Source organism: Gracilinanus agilis, chromosome 1 (genome assembly GCF_016433145.1).
Source record: "Gracilinanus agilis isolate LMUSP501 chromosome 1, AgileGrace, whole genome shotgun sequence".
In the NCBI taxonomy this organism is placed as follows: domain Eukaryota; kingdom Metazoa; phylum Chordata; class Mammalia; order Didelphimorphia; family Didelphidae; genus Gracilinanus; species Gracilinanus agilis.
In genome coordinates, this window is record NC_058130.1 from 155,104,238 (window position 1) to 155,130,469 (window position 26,232).

A 26,232-nucleotide genomic window follows, 5' to 3' on the forward strand; every position below is an offset into this window, starting at 1 on the left:
CTGTTAATGGGCTCTCCATGTTGTTGTTAAGCTGTTTCAGTCATAGCCAGCTCTCCATGCCTCCATTTTTGGGTTTTTGTGGCAAAGATGAGGAAGCAGATTGTCATTTCCTTCTCTAGCTCATTTCACAAATGAGGAACGCAGGCAAACAGAGTTAAGTGACTTGCCTAGGATCATCTAGCTGGATGTGAATTCATTAAGACAAGTTTCTTCTGATTGTAAGCCCAGTGCTTTGTCCCCTAGGGTACCTGGCTGCTGTGTTATCTGGAATTTGGGGGGGGGTTTCCATTTAGAGGCATTTGGGGCTCATTTGAGCTTTTAAATGACAAACTTCCTGTGGACATGTGTGGGACTTTGAGACTACATTTTTCGTGATCCAACAGGTTTCCAGTTTTGGACTTGGTGAAGTCTCCAACGTAAAGCGCAGCTTAAATTCGGAGGTCTGGCTTGAGACGACCTCTCTTTGGCTACGTAGTAAAGATGGGAGAAGGTAAGGACTGGCAGGCAGTTTGAATGGATCTTAGCCAGGCACATGGTCTATTTTATTCTACTAACATGGGCCTAATTAAAATATTAATTTTCCTCTTAATATCAGCCTTTATCATTTTAAAATATAACACTGCTTACACTCCCCACTCCACTTCTCTAATTATCTTGTACTTATCTTACATATTTTATATATACTTATGTCCATACTGCCTTTCCCAAAGGAATGGAATCTTTTAGAGAATAGAAATGGTTTCATTTTTGTGCTTGATTTCCTAATGCTGGACACAGTTTCTGGGACATGGTAGGCACTTAAGAAATATTTGATCTTAGTGGCAAGTAGGTGGCTCATGGATAGAGAGCAGGGCCTGGAGACAGGAGGTTCTGGGTTCAGACCTGGTCTCAGACACTTTCCTGGGTAAATCACTTAACCCCCACTGCCTAGTCCTTATTTCTCTTCTGCCTTAGAACCAAAATATAGAATTTATTCTAAGATGGAAGGTAAGGGTTTTTAAAAAGAAAAGAAAACAAAAGAAAAGAAGAGAAAACAAAACAAAACAAGAGAAAACAAAAGAGAAAGCTTGTTCTTAATCAGTTAGTGTCAATAATGGCAATAGTCCAATGGATTGCTGTTCAAAAAAGGCCTATGATTTATCTCCCAATAGTAAGAATTATTCATACACTTCCACACATAATTTGCATCAAATACTTTTTCTTAAGCATCTACTATGTGCCAGGCACTCTGCTAAATACTGGGGATACAAAGAAAAGGCAAAATCCAGTCCCTTCCCTACAGAAACTCAGTCTAACAGGAGATATAATATACAAACAACCTCTTCTCAGACCCTCTAGAGATGGGCAGAAAAAATAAGCTCCTTTTCTGAGCTTAATATAGCTGCCTTTTTTTTCAGTATAGCATGGTGCTTTCATTCCTGAATCTTTGCCTTCCCCCTAAGATAATTTCCAAGTGATCTTGTCTATATACTGGTGTGTACATAATTGTTTTCACGTGGTCTCCCCGCCCTGCCCCATACTCAAACCCCTCAGACTGTGAGGGTGAGTGAAGGCTTTTGATAGTGGTGTTTTTACCTTAATTGCTTAGCATAGCATCGCACACATATTAGATGTTTAATAAATGTTGGTTGATTTGACTTGATTTTCTATAGAAGGGCTGGATCAGGAAGTTTCTCCTCCAATGACTATTTCAATGTGTTCAATCACAAGAGTTGGAAAATACCCATTGTGCGCACACACACACACACACACACACACACACACAACACAGTCTTAGCTCTACCACTTGCTAGTATGAATCTCTTAGGTTGGAGATTCGCAACTGTTAAATAGGAATAATATTGTTTATATTCCCTGTCTCACAAGATTGTTGTGAAAGAAGAACTCTGTTTAAGTGGAAGTTATTATTACATTATGTACATGGGAGTCATTATTATTCTTCACATCCTATCATCTTGGGATTGCCTTATTAGACATATCAACTTTCTTTTTTAAACCTTACTTTCTGTCTTAGAATCAATATTAAGTAAGGGTTCCAAGGCAGAAGAGGGGTAAAGGCTAGGCAGTTGGGGTTAAATGACTTGTCCAGGGTCACATAGTTTGGAAGTGTCTGAGGCCAAATTTGAACCCAGGACCATAGTCCACTGAGCCACCTAGCTTCCCCTACCATATATCTTTAATTCACTCCTGTGATGTTCTGACATGTATTATTCAAATTCAACACACAGACACACAATCAAAATCCCCAAATTGCAAAGGAATAACAAAGTATTGATAAAAACAGACTTTACAGACGATCAAACATATCAGTTATATAGACATAATTCCCACCTCTCTTTCTAGTTGGTGATGGCAATCTGTCTAAGGAGACCAAAATAAAGAATATTTTCTAGCCTTCACTGATCAAGTCAGACAATCTTTTAAATATGTCAGACTTACTTTGTGATCAAAATATCATTTATAGCCAAAGGACATGTTTTGTCTAATTCACAATACCTATAATTATCATTAGCCTTAAGCTCTGTCAACAGTCCATATTACATTTTTTAATGTCTTCCATGGCTGCCACCACGCCAACTCTCTCCTATGCCCCCTAAAACTGAAGAGGATAGTTTCTGACTTAAATATTTTTTGGCCCCTGCTAAAAGCTAGCCATTCAGAGTACATTAAAAATAATTTTTAGGAGCAGCAAGGTAACACACCAGCTCTGAAGTCAAGAAGAGCTAGGTTCAAATCTGGTCTCAGACACTTTCTACCAGTATGACCCGGGGCAAGTCATTTAACCCCAATTGCCTAGTTTTACTATTCTTCTGCCTTAAAATCAATACTTGTATCGAAGACGAGGATTAAAAAAATTAACACTAAATTAACCATTATACTATAGATCAATAAGACAGTTGTAAAATAATAAATTATAGAATATCAGACTCAGAAGTCTCCTTAGAGATTAGTTTAGCTAACTACCCTCATTTTACAAATGAAGAAAATGAGCCACAAAATTGTTCACAGACCCAGAATGGTTCTTGCCTAGGGTCATATAGGTCAGTACAAGGAGACAGGATATGAATTCTCATTTTTTTACCCCAACTTCAATGATCTTTCTAATATGCCACATTATCTTTACAACAGAGAGAAAAAAATCTATTTCTAACTGTACTAGAGAAGAGAATTATTTATGGCTCAGAGCCTGGTGAAAGGCTAGAGAATGAATACATTCAATGAGAAAATCCCGTATTCCTTGCCAAGGCTACCCAGAAAAACTAACAAGTAGGGACCTTTCCCCCACTGCCACCAAACCCACCAACTTCCATTTCACCATGGAGAAGAAAGAGGAGGTAGAACAAACGCAATTCATACCAAGAATATCTTAGGTGTTCTCTGCCTATGCTGAATGGTGAGTACCTAGAAAAGAAGACAAGGCAGAAAATATGGAAAGGGGGGCATCCTGGGGAGAGAACCTTCTGGAAAAGGCATATTGGAGTGTACAAATTCAGTTTTAGATTAAACCTAGTGTAGACATTTTGTATTCAGAGCTGGAATGAAGTTATCTTAAGGGTTAGAATTCTCCTCCCACCTATAGTGCCTATTATAGTGCTAAGAAAACAGTAGGAACTCAAAAAAAGTTGTTAACTGACTAATAAAGCATCGGAATAGTGGAAAAAAGAGAATAACAGGAAAGTAAAGGGTAGATCAGAGTCTGAATAATATACAAAGAAGATAATCTACTAAATAATTGGAAAAATGACTCTAAAATCACTGTTCTCTCCCTAGAGAAAACAGCATCTATTGTCTGTCAAAGCCTTCTTTACATCTCAAAACCGTTACAGTTTTTAACCACAAAGGAAGTGTGTATTATGCAAGGAGATAATCTAATAATACTCTACATTCTCAGGGAGGTTGGTAGGCTTTTCAACATATGTCAGTAATGTCATCTCCTACAAGTTTTTTGGAACAATTAAACAATGCACACAATTAAACAATCCACACGAGTCTAGATTTATTATTAAATAGCAAAAGGAAACTTAATATATTTAAAGCTTTCTTAGCAAATGCATATGGAAATTAAAGTAAAAAAGATACAGTGTAAACTGTTGGTGTAAATGGAGTTTTATATGTCATATAATTAGACTTTTAAAGTCTCTAAGGAAGAAATTTTATGACCATAATATAATAAGAACATACTTTTTTTTTGATATCTTTAAAAGCATATCAACTTATTGATAGGTAGCTTTTTAATTTTCACCTATATCAGGTTATATAGTTGAGTGATGGTGAAATATGTAAGAATGTATTCAATATAATTTCAAAGCTTATTTATGTAGCAGGTATAAGTATACATACATACATATGTGTGTGTATCAGTGTGGGGGTAAAGTGAGAAAAGAGCATAATTGTTACAAATATAAAAAGGACTTTAAACCATCTATTAATGCCCCATTTTTTTACCCTTCTTGGGGAATAAAATTTGTTAATGAGAAAAAGAAAATGCAAAGGCAATGGTAAAATGATGAAAAAGGAAAGGAAAAACAGAGTTATTCCTTGTAACCCAAAAGGGTCCCTTGAACTTTTTTTCTGCACATCATTTAGTTTTAAATAAGTTCAGTTTTTCTCTCTAATTAGAAACAAAGGAATCCTTCAAAATTAAAGAAAAAGGTCTATTATTCAGAGTTAAAAGAGCAAGATTATTATTTTTTAATGTTGTATAAGTAGTTAACCGGGAGCATTCAAGTCATCAGCTTTCCAACTTCCTACTGAAACATGCTTAACTAGACCACATAATTTTCTATGGTTACTGGGACTAGTTTAAAATTAATCCTTTGCAGTCCTATTCCTCTCTGTTTGGATGGCTCTGTTATGAAAGTCCATTGTTAAAAATCTCCTAGATTTGTTTATGTTGAATGTCTTCCCCTAAGACTGTGAGGCCTTCCAGAAAAGATCCCGGAACTTCCATGCTTTTTTTTTTTTTTAACCTTCTATATAGCCTCACTAAGAACAAAATCATATTTGTGATGGGTCAAAGGATCACAGATTTAAAGTTGGAAAACATTTGAGAGGTCATCTAGACTAATCCTTTTGTTTTATGGATGAGGAAATTAAAGCCAAAGATAGACTAAATAATTTCTCAAGAACACAGGTAGCAAAAAAAAGACTATCATGATAGGAATCCGAATCTCTCCCTTGTTTTTTAAAAAACCCTTACTTTCAGTCTTAGTATTGGTTCTAAGACAGAAGAGCAGCAAGGGCTAGGTAACTGAGGTTAAGTAACTTGCCCAGAGTCACATAGCTAGGAAATGTCTGAGAACAGATTTGATCCCAAATCCTCCCAATTCCAGGCCCGGCACTCTCTTGACTCTGAATCCAGTACTCTTTCTGTGGTGCCACACTACATTTTTGGTGGCTCAATAACTGGCATTGAGGTCAGTTTATTGTTGTGAAGCCAGTTTTTCAGATCTGAATATCATTCAATTATTTTATGGATAAATTAGCAGGTTTTTAATCTGGGCTGTCATCAAAATTAGTGGCATCATATTATTATGCTGAATCATCCTTGGAATGTCCTTTTAAATTTCTAATTATTCAATACAAGTTTATTAAGTGCCAACTATTTGCAAACGCCTGTAACAATTGTTATAATTCAGGAATAAAAACTCAACCATTCCTACCCTCATGGAGCTTACATTCTACTGAACAGAACAACATGTGCATAAGTAAGTAGCTATATAATATGCACAAAGTAAATACAATGTAATTTGGGAAGGTAGGGATTTTAAGAAATGGAGATGAAGAGCGAATGCTTTCTGGGCATGAGAAACAAAGATGGGAAATAGAATGCTGAGTGTGAGGAACAGAAAGTAGGACAATTTGACTGGAAAATAGAGTGAAGGGGAGTGATATCTAAAAAACCTCTAAAAGTAGGCTGGGGCCAGATTGTAATTTTAAAAACCAAAAAAACAGCATTTTTGTATAAAAATTTAGAAGCAATAGGGAACCAATAAAGCTCTTTTAGCAGATGAGTAAAATGTACTTTTGAAAGTGGGAGAAATTATAGGGGTATTCACCACCATAATTCTTGATCATGTTCCCCCAACCCCTACCAAAATGCCCTCAGTCTGGTTATACTGGACCTCCTGTAGACCCATGATCTTGGCTTGCCCTCTCCTCATCATGCTTCTCTGAAAATAAGAACCATGATTAAAATATTGTAACTTGAACAAATCTTCACATGGAATAAAGCAGTGTTTTCTTGTTTTCTTTCCTTTCAATTCAACTTTATTTCACAAATATTTATTAAAGTAAAATTAGAAAAGTGGAAGTTGGTTTTGCTTTGTGCTTGTTTCTACAACATCTATTACTAAACATGAATATTCTATTGGAAACTATTTGGGAAGGTAGAGATGAAACAACTTATTAGCTACCCTTCAAGATCCATAATAGAATCAAACACAGAGTTGTGTTTCTTTGTGATAGACAATAAACAATGAAAAACCCAATTCAACTCAAGAAACATTCATTAACCCCTATTCTGTCCCTGACTAAACACCACAGAGATATATCATCCTTTCATTTTAGGCCAAAATAATCTTTTGCTCCAAAATGTGCATATAACCATCAACAAAGCAACCTACTTAGGAGTATGTCTGCCAAGACAATTGCTCTCCAGGAACATTTGGGTCCATAGTCTACTGGGGGTCAAAGGAAATATGCCATCAGCTGAAAATCAAACAACCAAATAAGGGATGGAGAACTCTGAGTTTCCAATACCATGACCTCATCTTTGAGTGAGTTAGTTAAGTGGACTGGTATATGAAAAAAATGAGCCAATACTTGTATATTCAGAGCACTTGGCATTTATAAGGAAAACTCATTTCCATTACCCCATTTTAGCCTGTTATTTTACAAATATATACTGTTATTCTCAATAGAATACAAGTTTATCTAGATCAAGGACTGTTTCATTTTTCTGTGAATGCCTTCAGTGGCTAGATCAAGGACTGCCATATGCATAATAAGTGTATTGATTGATTGATAGATCATAAGAACTATCTATAAAATTCAAATGGATCAACATTGCTAAAAATAGAAAAATTACCCAAGATTTATTCTTATATTTTTATATCCCATAGGTCTCTATAATCTAATAATAGTAATTTAACACCTTCATTTTATATAAAACTCATCTTTAAATGTACATGATACATATTATTATTTTTACTGTCACTTTTTTCTTTAACTTCAAGCAGTGTGGTGTAACTGAGAATAGTTATATTGGATATGTAATTGTGAAAGAGACAGAAAAGAATTCAGAAGTCATCTCATCTTTTAATTGAGGGAAAGGGGATCTTAAAAAGAAAGTAGAATTATTATGATATAGATACTCTGAAGACAGTAGTCATAAGCAGAAGTCAGTGAGCAGTTATCTCATATATTCAGCATAAAAGACATGGCTAGTCTTCATCAATTTTATCAGTCATACTCAAATTTATGCATAGTAAAACCATCAGCAATAACTTTCCTAATGCAAAGATTAACAGATATTAAAACATATATAGAGAGGTTTAAAACACTGACTTGATTCTATGATTCCATTGAAATAAGATGTCTTCCCCCAAAAGAAATAGAAAAATGAAAATTTATGTCACAGAGTGAAATTGCTTTACATCCAGAAATTCCAATGTCATGGTCATAGTTATTTTCTGGGAAAAACAAGAAAAACAGTCTTTAACATTTCCTTTAGTGATAAAGCCCTCATGTAGAGGATTTTGCAGTTCTTTAAGACCAGGGGTGTCAAATTCAAATATAAACACTGGGTCACATATTGACATAGAAAATGTCAAATTAACATATTTTATTAAATGTATCCCAATCATATTTTAATCTGATTTGGGATACCACTTCTTTAAATAATAGATTTCCACAAAGTTGGAAAGCCCAAAACAAAGAGAAAATAAAAATTTTGATAAATCTACTTGATTCTTCTGATGTTCTAAGAACTAGGAAGATCACAGAGAAGAAAAGCCTTCTGAAATCACATCTTCTAATGTAGAATTCTGGTGCCCTCAAACAAGAGTTGAAAATAAATTCATATTCTCTAAAGATTAGTAACTTCATGCAGTCCAGCTCTCACTGATGCCATTGGGAGTTTCATGTGAGGCATGGACAAAGAATAGTGTAAGTAATTACAAAATCATGGATCAGCTCCCTGACCATTCCTAAATGAGGTAATCAGTAATAAAAATGCCATATTAGTAAACTGAGAAACATTAAAGTGCTGTTATTGAGCTCCATGACTAACATAGCCACCTTACAGAGAAAAGAAAGTTAGGCCATAGGGAGAGAAGGAAGATGTTTGAATTAAACATTACAATGTTAGCAATTAGACTTTGCTTTCTGCAATATGCCCATTAGGGAAGGAAAATCTATGAAAGCCCACTGCTCTCCTTCCCTTAGGGTACTAATTGCAAAGCAATGAACTCTGAGGGCCACAGCCCAGATACTTAATACTTAAAGTTCATTTTTCCAGCATCTACACTCTAGGCTGGCTGTTGATACAAGCTTATCCAGGGTATAAGAAATGGGGCTCAAAGATCATGAGACCACACAACTGAAGGGAACTTTAGAGGTCATTTACTACAACACCTCATTTTCCATTTGAAGAACTGGGTCTAGGGAAGTTAAAAATTCAAATTCAAAAAGGGGAATTTGGACCCAGGTTCCAAAATCAGAACTAACGCCAAAACAAATGCTATTTCCAGTGTACCATGTTGCCATAGATGGGTGGGTGGGGTCTTCATTCTTGCCATTAAAACCAGGAGATAAAACTATGTTTCTGTTTTATTTTTACACAGTTCTAAGTAGACAATATTAGTGAAAAACAACAAAAGAGAAGCTGGAAACCAATGGGTAAGAAATGGGAGTCAAAGAGAAAATGATTTGTATCCTGATGGGAGTGCAGAGAGAAGCAATCCTCAATGCTAAGAGAAACACAGAAGCAAAATTGGTCAGACAACAAATTCTGCTGCATATTAGAGAGAAAACAAAACATATACTAATCTCAGGATAAGAGATGTTTCATTTGGGAGACCATTCAGGTAGCTCAATGAGATTGGGTGGTACAGTATAGTGCTGGGCTTAAAATCAGTAAGATCTCAGTCTGAATCTGGTCTCAAACACTTACTATCTATGTGATCCTGGACAAATCACTTTATCTCTGTTTGACTCAGTTTCTTCATGTGTTGAATGAAGATAATAATTCTTACTTCCTAGGTTTATTATGAATATTAAATGAGATTACTACTATCATCACCATCATCATCATCATCATTATTATAACAACCATAATTTTTCTTCTTCTACTTTGTAGTAGTAGAGAATAAAAAGTTTACTCCTATAAATGTAAATGATTACTTTGGAGTAAGAAGTGACCAAAAACATGCATGCATGAGTGTGTGTGTGTACATGTGTACTAAGTCATTTGCAAAATATAATATCAAATAATTTAAAGAAAAGTAAGTTATGAATAAGAAAATCCTCTATGGAGTGAGAGTTGGGGATTTACAATCATTAACTGTTTAGATAACTTTAGTATCATACTAAGTGAAGATAATGTTTTAAATATCTAAGATATCTAAAAGCCAAATCAAAATGTAAAACCTCTGAATTAAAGCCAAATAGAGTATGAGTAATTTTTGTTTATAGTTCCTGAATCACAGAACAAGGAATTAAATGGCCTTGAAGTTAATGTGAACCATATTTTTTAACCACATAACAGCCTTAAAGTATTTTACATAACAAGTTAGACTTTTTTAAAGACCTGAAGAGAATATTTCATAATTTATCTGTGCATTAATCCTGTCATTTTCAGTAAAGTTTTCCATAGGTTATATAACATAAGATCAGCATGGAATTAACCTAAATCTCTCATGCTGAAGTTTTGCCCCCTACTCTCTTGTTTGTTTTCTCAGTGACTATGTAGAACTAGAAATTACTATCCTCTTTATGGTGAGAATTACTATTTCCTATGCCTTCTTAAATTTCTGGGCTAATTAATCCTACTATTAGTCTTAGGAAAAGACCATTTTTGTGTTTTTCAATTCCCTCCAAACTCTCCTTGCCCCTCTTTAAAAGTAAAGCCCCAGTATGGAAACAGGGTTACAACAAAGGTTGAATGTTGAAATGAAAGTAGGATAATAATAAATTAATAATAATAATAATAACAACAACAACATTTACATAAGAGTATCAAGGTTTGTAAAGTGCTCAACACGTACTGTCTCATTTTAAAGTAGTAGCTTCCACTTTATCAGTATACTGTTATCAGACTTTAAAAATTGACTGTGAATCTTCTTTAGCAAAGTCACATAAATAATAGAAGAGAGTAGGAAAGAGAAAGAGAGAGAGACAGAGAGAGAGGGAGGGAGTTAGAGAGAAAGAGAGAGAGAGAGAGAGAGAGAGAGAGAGAGAGAGAGACAGAGACAGAGAGACAGAGAGACAGAGAGACAGAGAGAAAGAGACAGAGAGAGAGAGAGAGAGAGAGAGAAAGAAAAGAGAAAGGAAGGAAAAAAGTTACTGATAGAAAACTATTTGAGATTAATTTATTAAGTGTCATATGAGTTCAGTGGATGAATGGCATTCTCATACCCACACAATAATAGCTCTTTGTTGTATTAGCATTTATATTTTACTTTTTTCTTTACTGACAAAAGGACTAAAGGATCAAGTACTTGTCATACCTCCTAAAGCACATCCAGCATTCACTGCCTGAAGAAAACAGGAGCTGCTACTTCAAAAAGGAAAAAAAAACTACCCAGATATCCTCATCCTCAACACAAATATGAAAATCAATCAACAAGTATTTATTGAGCTTATTTAGTAGAGCTGCTTTCATTATCTCCATTATAGAGGATTATGTGTAAAACATGAATTAAGTCTTTTGGTATTTCTTTAAAATGAGAAAATGTACTGATTGATGTAACATTATTATGGTAATCTCTTGCACAGAGTTCAAAAGCATGATGAATTAATAGCTGAGTTCTCTGAAATATACTAGGGGACAGCTCAATCTAGGTTTTCCTTGTGCGTTAAAATAAAAGTTTCAAAAACCCCTGGTTTGTAAGCGGGGTATCAAAACAGAAATAATGGTAGCTCCAAAAAATAAATAATGAATGCTCTGTTTCTCTATTGTCCTCTTTTAACACAAAAAGGCTTAGAGAAGGCAAAAGAAACTCAGATTCGCAGCCTGATGTCCCTTCCAAATGTAGCTATTAGAATCGTAACAGATACTTCAAAGGGAAACTCAGTTATCAGGCATGAGCTTTTCCTCCTGTAGGATGCATTGCAAATCCAGTCTCAGTCTAAGTACTTAATGAGCTAGGGTTTATAAGGATTTTTGTGTCTAAGGAAACTAGTATACAAGAAAAGCTTAGCTTTTGAAACTGAAGTTGATATACAACAGTTTTCTGGATTAGTTGAGTTCCCTGGAGAAGAAAGCACCTCCATTGTTATCTTGAAAAAGAATAGTATTATTACACTTTCTCTTTCCTGAATTGGAGAAGTGGATTAAAACCTTTCAATATTTGTCACTGAGGCTAGGTGCTGGGGGTGATATGAGAGATCATAAGATATGGTCCCTGACTTCAAGGACTGTTCCCTTGAATAATCCTGTTGGGGACAAGAATGCATATTATATATGCAACAGGAGATATATATATATATATACATATACATATGTATATATATATATATCTGCCTCTTATCTTTTCATATGTGTATGAAAAGATAAGAGGAAGAGGCAGTTTTCTATGAGTGCCAAGATACCACCAATAAATATTCTAGGAATGCAAACAGGTTCCAATCTATAAGATCATCTTTCCAATGCTGTGGATATAAATGACAAATCTACAGCCATGCTGATAGCTTCCAGGTTCTTTTTTATTAATAGCTGATTCAAGTGGCAAAGTCAGTGAGGCAAGAATAAGTTTGAATTCAGAAGAATTTATGAGGGCAGGACAGGCGATCATAAAATGCTGCAACTAGGGATGGTTCCTTTTGAAAAAGTGAACTGAACCAAAGTCCAGTGTCATGTAAATAGGAAAAAAGGAGTGAACATTTACTGAGTGTGTACTAAGTGATAGGCACTATGCTAGTGTTTTATAAATATTATATCATTTTATGCTTAGAACCCCATTGGGATTGTTCTATAGAGTTTTGAATTAAATAAGTTTTATTTTTATATTATATTATCATTTATATATTATTTTGTATTTCTACTATTATTTCCATTATTTTAACCCCATAAATATCCTCATAAGTGAGGATATTATTATCCTCATTTTTCTGTTAAAAATCTGAGGCAAAGGTTAAGTAATTAACTAGGGTCACACAGTTAGTGAATATATGAGGCCAAATTTTGAACTCAGGTCTTCCTGACTCCAGGACCAGTTTTCTCTTCACTGGTCACCTACCTACCTTTTGTCCTACCTAGATGCATCATATGCATTTAATAAGTATTTGTTGACTAGGTTTGGCTGAGTTCTTAATACTTAACAACTTTTATTGACCGCTTTTGAGGCTGTGGTTAGTAAGGAAAAATATTAAGTAAGAAATAGAAGTAAATCCAAACTCAAGAGAAATAAAGCAATGCAATTCTGGGGAATAAAGGAGTGGTTGGGGGTGAGGAGACATAGATTTGTTCCTTTTCTTGAAAAATTTATCTTACTTATTTCACATATTCCATATAAAACATAACTTTGTATGGTTACAAGCAATCTCAGATGCAAAGTTTAATACTTAATTGGAGAAGAACAGGTCTTCACTTCTGACAATTTGAAAATTCATTAGTGCCCAGTCCAAGAATCAACCATTCCTGGGATGTAGCATGGCGCCTAAAGAGAGACTACATAATCTCATGACTACCACTACCTTTGTTTCTTCTGACTCCCTGTGGCCAATTTCATTCTTGAGCAGAAACAAAAATATTGCCAATATTTTGGCACATTACATTCACAACTCAAAATCACTTTGTAGCAAACATAAATACTAATGCCTTGATCTTTTAAAACAGTGATTACAATATACAAGCTATAGCTTTTTTATAAAAAGTCATTTGTCCTTGAATCCAGAGAAAGTATGGTGGTGCAGCAATGAAAAATGCAATTCAACAAATAAACAGTAGAGTTTATAAAGTGCCTACTATGTACAAGACAGTACTAAAAAGTTTGATTTATGCTAGTTTATTATATGCTGACTAACTAGAACTGAGCTAATTTTGCTTAATCTGTAAAGTTGGTTAATACTCCGTTAAGTTGTAGCTGTCAACAAGTATTTGCATTAAAAGATATTGAAAACTCCCAAAATGTGGATAAACCATTGTATCATCTCTACATAGCTAACACATATGCACATATGTATCAGGATGCATATACAAATAAATATACATATATTTATAAATACACACAGGTATATACGTATCCCTAATCTCACTCCTGTATCACAAATTACCTGTTGGACGTGTACACTTGGATGTTCTTAAGTCTTTTCAAATTCACTACATCTACAGATGAACTCACCATCTTTCCCATCAAAATCAATCTGTCCTGCAAACTTCCCTTTTTGATTATTAGAATACCACCATTTCCCAGTGGAAAAGCACCTAGGCTTATATACCTCTTAGTCATCCCTGACTCTTCCCTTTCCCATACTTCCATATCCAAGCACTTGCCAAATCTTATGGATTTCTTCTCCAAACCATCTCCAGTATGTGCACCTGTCTTTTCACTCGCACAGTCACAATCCTAGTTCCAATTCTCATCACCTCATGTCTGAACTAAAAGCATTTTAATTAGTGGCTTTTCCTCTAATCCCTCCATTCTTCGATCCATCTTCCACTAACCTAAAACACAGATTTCACCATGTCACTGTCCATCTTCCACTAACCTAAAACACAGATTTCACCATGTCACTGTCCAAGAGCAAAAATCTCCAGTGGCTGCCCATTGCTTTGAAGATGAGACATAAATGCCTCACTCACCCAGGCTAGGCAATTAAAGCAGTCTGCCATCCAGCTATCTTTTCAAACTTATTTCAAACTCCACTTTCCAGCCAAACTGTATTTTTAACTATTTTTAAACTTGATTGTCCGATTCTCCAAATTTTCACAACCTGTCTCTCTAGACTCAATGTCTGAAATACAATGATTTCATTTCCTCATTCTAGTCTTTCTGGATATTTGTTTTTCCTTCAAGGTTCAGCACAAGTGGCCCCTCCTTTATAAAGCCTACCCCAATTTCTCCACTTGTTAATTTCCTTTCCCTCCATTTTGCTAGTATTATACTTATTGGAGCTTCATTTTTTTATCTATCCTCTGCTTCTGGAATAATGTGTTGCATATAGATTAGTTCTTAGTAAAAGTTTTAAACTGAATTTTTATTCAGCTCTGGTACTGTTATTTAATTTTGCGTGTGTGTGTGTGTGTGTGTGTGTGTGTGTGTGTGTGTGTGTGTATGGCTTGTCTCTCAAACTAGATTACAAACTCTTTAAAGGTATTCCAAGCTTCTTTATTTCTCTCAGGATGTCTAGCTCAGTGCTAGGGACTTAGTAAGGTCAATAAAAATTACCTACATTAAATTAAACAGGTGAAGAAATTGGGCCTGTAGGTCTAGCTTTTAGCTGCTTTATTAACTTCATTAAAAATTTCTTTTTCTTATTCTCAGTTCCAAAAAATAAAAAGTCTTGCAGTAAATTCCTATTCTGATGCCTCATCATGACAAGGAGTTTTCCTTGGGCTCCTAAAGGCTATGCCCCCAAAGTTCATGCTCTGACAGGTCCTACAAAGCTAGAAAGATTTTGATTATGGGCCAAAGGACAGACTACAAGTTCAAGGATCCAATGAGCTAAATTCAGAGATTAATTATGAAAAGTTTGGCCAGCATGTGATTAATTTTTTGACAATAACCATCTATTAAGACTATGAGAAGTTGTGATCCACAGAGAATGCACAGAACAAATATGGAACACAAACTATATATATGGAAATTGTAGGACAAAATGGTAATAGCAATCATAACTTCCACAGGCAGGAGTTAAACAATTTAAGGAATGAGAAATCATTAAATACTTGGTCAAGTCACAAAATAGTTTGGAACATGGTGCATATCTAAGATGTTTAAAAATTTTAACAATAGATGATTATACCTTTCTTGGCAAATGCTACAGCCAGATGAATTTTTATATAACAACTGAATAGCAGAAACCTCTCAATGCCCCAAGGAAACTCTCTAAGACTGTAAGATGCAAAACAGTTGCCACTATGAATTAGCAAAGACTTTCCTGACCAGAGATCTCCTCTGACCAAAGATCTACTCACACCAGTGAAATCACAGGTTCATAGCCAGTATAATAATAAATATGTCAAATGGGACTAATTCTTATTTTTAAAACCAAAGGGTTCATATTCCTAGAATTATTCATAAAACAGTTGAAAATTACAAGAACAAGGCAAATGACAAGGAAAGTAGTTAGTACCAAGGATTCATATCTAGCTAACAACTTTCCAAGTTTATATCTCTGTCTTAGTAACAAATGACCCAGCAGAAACTACATAGAGAATTAACAACTAGAAAATCCATTCCTAGTTTTAAATGTCTGGTTCCCAGAGAAGTGGATAGTCCTCTCTTGTCTAATATAATGGCCCAAATAATCAGCATCCTTGAAAACCCTCTTAGGCATATCTGATCACACAAATGAATGGTAATGAGCATCACAAAATTTGACTTTAAAATACTTTCTCTTCTATTCTTACTTTCTTTCCTGAGAGTTAAAAACAATAAGCAAGATTATTTTTGGAATAAACTCTGTATTCCTATAAGCCTAGGTAAGAGTAGTTGTACTGAATTAAGCTGGCATGGGAGGATGTCACAGTATATGAGAAAAGTCAGTTAAAAGAAAAAGAAGAGAGGCAGAAATTCTGGTTTCCTATTGTTCAAATGTGAAATGCCTTTGCAGGGGTACTTTAAGCCCAAGTAAGGTAGATAGAATTCCATTATTTTGCCCATAATTCTGCTTTCAGGATTGAATCACAAAAGTTTCTACACTTCAGGGGATTACACCTCACATATCTTTCATTTTCTCTTACTGAATAGACTCCATAGAATTAGAGAATCACAGAGGTCATCTAATTGAATAGAAGGCAAAGGAAGTTTAATCCTTAACTTTAGATTATTGGGCATTTCTTAGATCTTTTCAGAGTTTAATACTTTAATCAATGACACTGAAACATCTATCAAGTAAGAGAAATATATCCTATTAACAGGAGGCGATTTATTCTCTGTGGCTTATTGTAGGTGGACAGCTCCTTCCAAGCATAAAACTACCAAAAAATCAATTCAAGGATGGTCTCTGATGTCAGTATGGGATTACTTTATAAGAAAGAGTATCTGAACTTTCACTAGAAGGAACCACCCTATTTTTATATTTTAGAGAGAAGACAGATACCTCAAAGGAAAACATCCATTGCCTTAGGCTAGTGACTTCTATTTCCCTGTCCTAGGCAGACATTGAAGTGTGCTGTTTTGTTTTGACTTCATTTTCAAGACCAGAAACATAAACACACAAACTACCCACCTTTTTAACTGAAGATGATTAAGACAAAGTAGTTATAATAGCAACAAACTCCAAAGTTAAATTCAAGTGTCTGTATGAGCTGATATTAAGGGTCTTCTATTGTTCAAGGCACTACACTGGATGCTAGAGACTTTTTTTTGGTCTGAATGGCTGCTATCATTGAAGTAGGGAACTTCCAGTGAGAAAAATTCCAGCTATCAATCCAGTTTCACAAGATGTTATTAAACTTAAAGTCTTAGAGAGCTTCTTAGCGTTTTTAACTTGGAGTGGTTAAGTGAATTGTCCATGATCATGTAGCCAGCACAATTAATAAAAAGGATTTGAACCCAGGTCTTCCTGAATTATATTGCCTCTAGAATAGTAGAGATATTTTGATTCCCTCTCCCTGCCCCCATCAAGAATAAGCTATGGCATGTATATAGATATGTACGATACAAAGTAGGGAGTAAAGTGCCATAGAAAAATTTGAATTACAATACCTTCTGTGCCTTCTTTGACTGCCACTTAGTAAAAGGTTCACATGCATCATCTCCCCTGTTCTAGTTATCATCACATCTTTAAATTTATCCCTAAATTCCTTGCAATCTGATCTAATCATAGTCCTTTCCTCACTTCATTCTAAACAAAGAATTATGTTTCTTAATAGATGTGCTACTAGATATTTGCAATGTTTATGCTATTGCTTAAAAATAAAAAGCTCAAAGAGGTGTATTTCTTGTCTAACCATTTCTCAAGTTAGTTTAGAAGGTGTAACTGACTTTCACAAGTGTTATCTAGCTGAAGGTGCTCAGTTTGAAGGATGACAAGAATCTCTGGGGTAGAGAAAGAAGTGAGACTGGACTATTTTGAAAGAAAATTGAGGCTGTGGAAGGCAAATCAGGAAGTTTAAAATTAAACCCAACACAATGGCCCTATGATGTTTTCCTTTCTTTGTAAATGAAGCACACAGGGTATGAACTATGACAATACAGTCAGCTTCTATTTGAAGTTTCCTGGATGAAGCCATTTTGTGTCACAATTTCAAGTTGCTTAAATTTCAAGTTGGGGCTCAGCCATATACAAATGAATAGCCAACTACGTTCATATCCATTTAATATGCCACCAAAAAATGCACCTTTAAAAGACACAAACCCATCACATTTATAATATGGCTTTTTTCTGATGAAATCAGAATATTAATAAATAACCATACTATTAAAATATGCTCCCTACTACATGTAACCAACTGGTCCCCAGACATCTTTTTGGGAGGAACCAAAAAAAGCCTTATAAATTTCAGATGCTTTCAAAAGCTCATCAGCAACACTCTAGTGTTCTCATAGGAAGGGGAACAGATATAGCAAAACTTACCTTATTGTGTTCATACTTGTACGGGATTTTGAGCGTGTCCATGGCTCTGATCATAGCCTGCATTGCTGTAAATATGTTCTGATACACCAGTTTTGTGAATCCTCTTTTATCTTCATCGGAATAGCCTGATCCATGGATGATTCTCATCTGCTTGATGAATGTGCTTTTGCCACTCTCTCCTGTACCTGAAAGACAGTCAGTAACAATAGCTCATCAAACTAGAATGTCCAGGCACAGTTCCTCTAATGTAGACAACTCAAATTGAGCCATGAATTGTGGTGAATTTGAGGTCACATCATCTGCATTGTGGATAGAAGGATGGTCTTGCTATTAAGAAAACCTAGGCTCAAGCTCTGTTTCTGAAACTGATTGTGACCTGGAACAAGTAACCTAAACTTCCAATGCCCCTAACAAGTCTCTAAGTCTATAAATTAGAAAAATTGCCATTTTGATTGGAGGAAGGAGTTCCCTATATCACTGAAACCTTAGATTGGAACCCATCTCTTACACAACAAAATAACAACAACAAAACCCTGAAGGCACCAAAGACTTAAGCTAAAATTAAAATGAGGTCAGGGAAAGGCAACCTCTAATGTAGCTAGAAATGCATTTAAAGGGGCCTTGGAAACCAAATGTCATGAGAGATTACCCCCTCCAAAGAAGGTATTCTCCAAAAACCATACCACAAGCTTTCCTTTGGAACAAAGTATCATAAATGTTTTTTTTTAAATTAAGGTTTAGTCATGTCATTTGTTTTTTTACAATAGTAATTTTCAGGTATACATCCCTCCAACATTGACCCCCTCCATTATAACAAAAAAACTGTTTTGAATATATGATTGTTCCCAAAACATAAATGTCCTCCTTCCTCCCCCCTATTTCTCAGAACCTATATTTCCTTCAATGCTCAGCTCAATGTGATCCCGTAGCCTGTCCTGATTCTTCTCCCTCTGTTACTAATGCCTCTTTTTATATTTACTTTGCATGTTTTGTATTTATTTATGAATAAAACATTTCCCCAGAGAGAATATAAACTCCTTACAGGAAGAAACTTTCATATTTTTTGTCTTTGTAACCCCCAAACTTGCACAATGTCTGGCACAGAGTAAGCACTTATAAGGAGCAGCTAGGTGGTGCAATGGATAGAGTGCTGTGCCTGAAGTCAAGAAGGCTCATCTTCTTAAGTTCAAATCTGACCTTGGACACTTACTAGTTGTGCAATCCTGGGCAAGGCATTTAACTCTGTCTGCTTCAGTTTCCTCATCTCTAAGATGGCAAACCACTCCATTATCTTTGCCAAGAAATAGGGCTATGAAGATTCAGGTATGACTCAAAAATACTAACAAGCATGTATAAATACTTGCTGATCAACCAAATAACAATGACCATGAGTGACATCACAACGTTATAAACAATGGGAGGTTTTAAAAAATATTCACTTAGAGATTAGATAAAACCCTGGCTTGAGTTTCACTAGGTGTACTGACACACTGCCCCACACTCCAGAGAGTTACATATCACTCCCCATCCAAGAACCACTCACTATCTACGAACCCACCCCAGCTGTGGTTTATTGTTTTCTCTTCCTTGCTTAGTATTGGGAAGGTCACAAAAGTAGCTCTATCCATGGAGGCACAAAGTCCTCCACTTTCTGAGTCGTGAAAAATAAAGAAAATAGAGAAAGAGAAGACGAGAAAGAGAAATGGAACAATACAAAGAGGCCAGAAATACATCTAAAAGCTGGACTGTCCAGAACCCTTCTTTTGTTAACAACTTAAAAGTTTAGTATATCTCAGTTCTTCATGGCAAAAAATTACTGTGCAATCATGAAAAGAAAAAGTTTGAGATCTAGTATGAACCCCATCGACAACATTTTAAAGAAACAAAGTAAAAATGACTTTCTTCCCACAAAATAAAATTTTTAATAAACCTTATTTCCCACAAAAATTTGAAAATTATTTAAAATAATTCTAGTCATTTAGTGAGAATGTGGATCTGGAGTCTAAGCTAAAGTCTTTCTCCAAGTTCTCCAATGAAAGTGAAACAAGCAGAACCAATAGAACATTATATACAGCAACTCCTACCAAACCAGAAAAGAGAGGAGCATATGAAGAACAACAAAAAACTTAGAAAAGAGAAATCATTTTACAAGTTGGAGGAGGAAGGCAGTCATGGAATGATTCAAGGAGGAGGTAGAACTTGAACTGGCTCTTAAGAGACACAAGAACCTTTAACAAAAGGAGATGAAGGTAAATTTCAAGTATGAGAGATGGTATGAGCAAAGGTAGATGGATCCTAGGATGCACCTATGATTATAGGATCATAGATATAAAGTTGGATGGTGCCTCAATGTTCAACTGCTTCAACCCCTACGTATTATAGAGAAGAAAACTAAGGCCAATGGAGATCAACTGATTTGCTTAAAGTCACACAATATTACCAATTATCGATCAAGAATGGAATCTGAGCCCAAGTCATCTAACTCCAAAGGCATGGCTCTTAATAAAAACTCATTCTTATCTCACCATAACCCATTAGGAGATTTTTCTTCTGATATAGTATGCCAGCCTCTATCTCCTAGAGTTCCTTCTAACTAACCATGAAAACTTGACTGCCGAAGAAAAATATGAGAAGATACCTTCCCCCATTCTTTGCAGGGGTGGGAGACTATGGATGTGGAACACTGCACACAATGTCTATCTTTTACAATGTGTTGGATAGTTTTACTGGATGGTTTATTTTTCCCATTTGCTATAAAGAATGTTCTGGGAGGGAGAAGGAGAGAGAGAAAAGAAAAGATACATTGGAGAATGACCCAAAAATATATCAGGAAAATTTATTTTAAAAAATTATCCATGGAAAGAGGCACTCTAGGGACCCAAGAATGATAATATTAAATGGGACTGAAGACATTTTCTTTCTTGATCCTGATCTCATTCCCTCAGAGACTGAGATTAGAGAACTCCTCCCTATACAACCCTCCAGATTATCACTGGGACCTGTAGAGAAAGTGACAATGCTCATTTTTATCACCACTTGCTTGCCCCCTGCCATGATTGCTTGCAAAATCAGTAGCTATTCAGGCTTCTTTCACCACATGACTCATTCGAGTGAGGACTGCTGCCACTGAGAGGGAAAGAGATGCCACTGCCAACAATGTTACTACCCTGGTCTTTGCACTGGCCATATAGCCCTAACCACAGTCTCTCACAGATATTGGGGTCTAGAGGCACACCTTTCAACTGAGTGGCTGACAATACCATCACCATCACTCTGTGTTACCACACAATCCAAGTTAGGAAGGTCAAAAATTACTGAGAAAAGGGGAGGGGACACTACTACTTCGACCCTGGCCCTCATTGACATTGTTCCCTTTATGCCACATTTCATCTTCTATCTCCATGTCTTCACTCAGGCTATCTCTCATGCTTAGAAAATTCTTACTTGATGTACAGGAAGTAATAAATACTTGCTGAATTTATCCGAGATAAAGTTGATTGAAATTCTGTCACAGAGGATGAAGTAGTTCTTTTTCTTTTCTAAGCTTACCTCTCCATTTTTGTCATTGATCCTAACCATTTCCAGACTCCTTCAGGATCTCATTCCATCAAACATTTCCTGTCTCTCATGCAACCTTTCCACCTAGTTGTTCTTTCCCTAAAATTTACAAAAATTCTCTTGTTGCTCAGTCATTACAGTCATGTCTACCTCTTCATGATTCTACTTGGGTTGTTTTTTTTTTTTAACAAATTTACTGGACTGGTTTGCCAATTTCTTGTCCAGTTCATTTTATAGAAGACCAAAGTGAGGCAGAGTTAAGTGATTTGCCTAGGGTGCACACAGCTACTAAGTATTTGAGGTCAGATTTAAACTCAAGAAGATGAGTCTTCCTAACTCCTGACCTAGCATCCTATTCAATGTACTACTTAGCAAACCACCAAATATTCTTAGTTCAAAACCTTCACTTCACTTGTCATTCCTTCAAGTACTTTATCATTACCCATCTTTTATTACTGAGCATTTAGACTTGTTGCCTCCAATTCACTATGACTCACTTATGATATAAAAAAGAAATGCATTCACAAAAGCTTCCAGCAAACTCTGGTCCAGAAGACTTTTCTTAATCATTATTTTCCTTTACCATTCTGAAGTTTTTAGCTCTGTTGACTATCCTGATCCTTTTTCTTAGGTACTTTCTTCTCTCTTGGCTTCTGTGACACTGTTCTTTCCTCTTTCTCCTCCTACTCATGTTAATTTTTTTCATCAAACTACTTTAGAGAATCATCATTTATCTCTCAGTCTATAAGAATGGATGTCATACAAGCTTTATCCAATAGTTTTTCTATTCTCTCTTTATATTCTTTTCCTTGATCTTATAAGCTTCTATATTTCAAAGATCTCTCTATCCATATGACTCCCCAAACTACACATTCATCCCTGATCTTTCTCCTTTGAGGAACTAAATATTTGCTAGATCTGATTTTGTCACCCCACTGTGCAAAGACTCTTAAATGTAAATTTCAGTTCTGTAAAGGATGGGAATATTTCATTTCATCTTCATGCCCATAGCCCCTAGCACACAGTAGACATATAATAAATGTCTTTTGAAAGATTGAATGTTATCATAATATCCACACATTATACCATTCAGCCCAGATTCCTACAGTTGCAAATCATGGAAATTAGGAGGCAGCACAAGATAGTCCTGGATTTAAGAGTCAGGAAAAACCAAGTTCAAATCCTTCCTTACTTAGCTATATCACCACAGGAAAATCAATTAACCTTTGTGCACCTCAGTTTCCTTGTCTCTAAAACAGGGAGAATGATAGGACACACAGCATCTGCCCCATAGGATTAATGTGATACTAAAATTATATTATCAATATTAGAGAGTTTGAAAATCTGAAAGAATTATATAAATGCCAATGACTAGAGCCTCAAGAGAGAGGGCAAGCCATTCATGATACACCTTTACATATTATATTATATTATATTCACATAATTCCAGTTAGGCATCTGTAGTAATTTCCCATATTTCTGATATTTAGAGGGATCTGTGATATCACCAGGGTAGATCCTCCATTCCTTAGTACAGATTACAATCCATTTATGGTATTTTAATCCTAGGCAATCCTTGCCCACATCCTCCCACACAAACCCCAATAGAGGATCAACTGATTATTCCAGAAGATGTCCTTGGGAGTCTTTCAATATCTCTTGGACAATAGTGAAACAGTCAGTATGTCAACTAACATTTATTAGTGTGTAACAAACACTTGGCTAAGTGTATCTTCAAGTGTCATTGATATGGGAGGTCCCATGGACTGACTGCAGCTCCTCCATGTTGTCTCATTCTATAAAATTTACAATTCTTTTTCATGCCCCTCCCCATAAATATTGAAGAAGAGGACTTACCTAATGGTGTGGATGTTTTCCTCTGGTTCTTTTAACTTTGCATAGCTAGTAGTGCAATACTTGGGGATCTGTTATCCTTCATTCTGGCTAAATGACTGATCTGTCTTCTGATTTCAGGTATTTTCACTACCATTCTCCATGGCTGAAATTCTTTCCCTCTTCATCTCTACTTCCTACCTTCTCTGGCTTCCTTCAGTTCCCAGCTAAAATCTCACCTTTTACAGGAAACCTTTCCCAAATTCCCTTAATTCTAGTACTTTCCCTTTGTTGATTATTTTCAATTTATACTGTATCTAGTTTGTACATAGTTGTTTGCATGTTGTTTCCCCCATCAGACTGTGAGCTCCTTTAGCGAAAGGACTGTCTTTTGTCTTTATTTCTAACCCTAATGTGTAACAGTTCCTGGCACACAGTGATGCTTAATAAATGTGTAATAGCTAACTAACCAACTGGTCCAACTCCTTTTTGATCACACATTTCCCAGAAGACAACACTAATGCCATCTTTGCACACAAATTACCCTGGTAAAATGTTACAACTTATAATTTTGATTCAACAGATTGTTGTGTCCTATGTTTTTCAGGCAAACCATATTACCAAGAACCTGGTATAATTATTTTAAAAGGGGTATTCTGTCAGGAAGAAGCTTGGGGTCATTGAGAATACTATTCTATTTTTCAAATGCAACCCATTCTCCTTTTTTTGCTTAATTCCCACTCAATTCTGTCCAGTTCACTATCCATCTCTGGTATATAAGAAATATCAAGATGGATTGGTTCAATAGATTGCCTATACAATTTCATATCATACTATAAGCAACAGGCATTTTAAAATCTATTTTGTTTTTCCCATTTAGATTTGCATCTAAAGCAACAGGCATCTTAAAATCTATTTTGTTTTTCCTATTTAGATTTACATCTAACTCGATTTAGCCAAAAATTCCACCAAAAAAAACCCTTTGTTACTTGGTTCTTGATGCAATCAGCAAAATGTCATCCTCAAAGAATAACAACTAGACCTCTTCATTCCATATAGGGATCTCTCTTCCATTTAAATTCTAAGTATGACATGCTCCATGACAATAACAAACACATTTAACAATTATACACTTGCTGTTAATAATCATGTATTAATAATAATTTAGTATTATCCATTCCCTCCCATTTGGGGAAAGAATCCCTGACCAAATCAACAAACAAAAAACCTTTATAGAATCTGACTCTGATCTGGTTTTCATTTATAGAAGCTTTTAGTTGGGTCATTTGTTTTTTTAATTTTATTTTCCTCACTTTTTTGCTTTCTTTAAGATTTAATGAACAATGGATGACCTCGTTTTCCCCAAACTATTGAAAAATTGAAAATTCTTATTGAAATATTAAACCCAAAGAATGGAACAAAAAGAGTAGGATGACCTTAGGACCTCTGTTCTCAACTTAATTTCCTCTCTTCTCCTCCCTCCAAGTTAAAAGAATGGGTGGGGAGGGAAAAGAGGGAAGATGGTGCGAAAGGGAGAAAGGAACTGAAAGTTATGACCATAGCATTTGCCCTAATTTCATTTTTTTGATGGTTGGATTTCATTACTATCTTTATAAACAATAACTAATAAGTATTAAGAGTTTTCAGAGAAGTTCCCTTAAGTGATTGCAGATGTCTCAACAAACACGGTACTCTTATACAAAAAAAGGAAAAAGGAAAAATGGCTGATAGTATCCTTTTTCTATAGTCAACTATTTATTAAAGCTTCCCCTATTCCCATTCTTCTGGGGATTTCAGTGTCTTAAAAAAATAATTCAGCCTTATAATGTGAATGTGACCACCTTCATTTTTCACGTGAATCTAACTATATTCTTATAGGAACAGACTATGTATAAAATCATGCTTTGATTTCATAATTCCAACACAGTTTTTTGCATGTAATGGGCAAACACGTATATTTTTCTGTAAATCTAAGTGGTAACCTAGTTTCAACTTCCACATATGGGACTCCACATTCAAGACAAGTATTTTTAAAAAGTTAAGGAACCAAGATATAGAAATAAGCCTATGAAATGAAGTGTTCCTCATATTTCTGAGACCTAACTTATGAAAACTAACAACAACAAAAAAAAATACCTTTATTCCCACTGTTCCTTTTAACCCTCCACTTAGAATCAGAATAGACCAAGGTTCAAATCTTGCCTGCAGTATTTATTAGCTGTGTGTCATGAATGAGTCATCTAACCTTTCTGGGTCTTAGTTTCTTCATCTCTAAAATGGAGATAACAATGAGCTCCTCACAAGGTTAAAAAGAAAGATAATATATGTAAGGTGCTGTGCAAACCTTGAAACACTATATAAAAATCAGCTTTTATTATTGTTATTGCTATGTTTCCCTCTTTCTTTAAAATATATGTAAGAAGTATTCATATTGTCTTCCTTAGACATTTTCTAAGATTTGCTGCTCTTGAACACTATTTGAAAAATCAATCAGCAAATCCAAATCATGGTAAGATTTTGTTACAATGAGAACCAAAGTGATCTTAATAGACTGTTGTCAATGGTTTGACAGAAGAGGGGGAACCAAGCGATTACCCCTCCTACCAGTATAATTTGAGTAATGTTTGAATGCCACACTATTCAACAAAATAATAGTAACAGACAAAATAGAATTCTTCTTGACTCCTGTTATATTTAAATCACATTAATGAGGATACAAAATCAAGGATAGGAAAAAGTATAGGGAACAAAAGGGAGAAAGGCCCTGGAAAATAAATAGAGGAAGGAAGGAAGGAAGGAAGGAAGGAAGGAAGGAAGGAAGGAAGGAAGGAAGGAAGGAAGGAAGGAAGGAAGGAAGGAAGGAAGGAAGGAAGG